The following is a 1,644-nucleotide window of genomic DNA, read 5'->3' as shown; positions in this document are numbered from 1 at the left end:
GTCGAACAGCTGCGATCCACCGCCGCCGTCGCTCTTGCTCGTGAAGCAGCGCCGGAAACTAAGTATTGCTGGCCAGTGTTCGTACGTTTTAAAGCACCCAACTAAGAAGCAGTTGTTTCAAGACATCGCCGAAGACTGACAGAAGCGTTGAATCGCGATCGAGAACGCAAACATGACAGCACACGCATATGCGTTGACGGGAACCATGGTTGACGGGAACAGTGCTCGCCCGAGCCCGCCTACGCTTCGCAGCCTTGGCGACAGGCGGCATTGTCGGCGTTTTGCACATGGCGTACTGCTGCTGCACGCCAAACTCGCAGCAGCTACCAGCTGCCACATCACGCGAGCTCCGTTTCAGGCGCAACGCTGTCGAAGCTAAGCAGGAAGTTCGGTCAGGAAAATGTATCACTCCGCACGTTCCGTCAACGGTACGCTGCGTGCCAACGGCGTTCGCTCGCGCGAGCACGCACTAGAGGCTGGATCCAGGCAACCGGATGGGGAAAAAAAAAAAATGTAGAAAGAAAACACGAAAACATTAAAAAATCAAAATTATCTAAAACATCATTATAAGGCGTATACCACAGTTTGTTTCCAAGGGCTAAAAACTTATGCCTGTATAGAAAGCAGTTGGGGGCAACAGTGGTCAGAAACATGCAACTATTTCCAAGTGCGAACGCAGCCACTGTAAAAAATCTCTCTAGCCTCCACAGCGTTGCACCTGATGCGTGAAAGGGAGTGTAGTGCAAAGATAGGCTAGGAGGAGGAAGGAGAAAGGACGGCGGGTGGATGAAAGTTGACCCGCAGGCAATTCGCAACCGCTGAAATAAAGCAACGAAATTTTTAACTGTGCTTAATAGCCCACACATTCATTGAAGAACGTCACATGCCCAGTGGCACGTACCCAGTCTTTCCAAGTTGGCATCAAAGACGTTCACTGAACAGCAGCACATATCCATGCAGTGCCAGATTGTCTGGAACCGTTCCATCAACACAGCAGTCCGATGCGCCCTGCCCGTTAGACCTTTCGCTACCCACTCCCAGTTACCCAAGGTGGCGGAAATACGGCTAGAAACACAGATAGGCAGACAGCACCCGGAAAGTTCGTGAGGTATGCTAAGAACGCCTACTTGGAAAGGGACAGCAGTGCGCGCCAAGAAATTAAAGCGGAAAGTGGAGCTTTACAGCATCTTAGCGGTAAAGCCAATGGGGATGGAGATGGAGAACATTTCGCTTTGGGACCCAGGTGCTGAATGCACCATGACAACACAACACACGGGCTTGCTCTGTTCCTGTGACCACCACGGCTGCCACACGAGTGCTGCCAGAACGTGCGTAGCACTAATTTTCTTTTGGGTGACACTGTCATACTTCAGACTTGCATGTTGTCAGCAAAATTCTGCACAGAGTCATGACATCACGATAATGTTGATGACGCCATGTCCTGGCAATTCGAGAAAACTTCATCAAATCGAATATTTCCTAACCTTCGTACTTGAAAAGTGACATCCTCATGCGAGTGAGAGACAGGTTGTGCCTACAAATCTGAAATCACGTGTCAGAACTCCTTTAAAGCAACAGCTAGTTACTTATCGGGTGACAGACAGGGTTCAGATATGGCAAAAAAAAAAAAGGCAGCAGAACAAG

Source organism: Dermacentor variabilis, chromosome 9, assembly GCF_050947875.1.
Source record: "Dermacentor variabilis isolate Ectoservices chromosome 9, ASM5094787v1, whole genome shotgun sequence".
In the NCBI taxonomy this organism is placed as follows: Eukaryota; Metazoa; Arthropoda; class Arachnida; order Ixodida; family Ixodidae; genus Dermacentor; species Dermacentor variabilis.
This window is presented reverse-complemented; position numbering follows the sequence as displayed.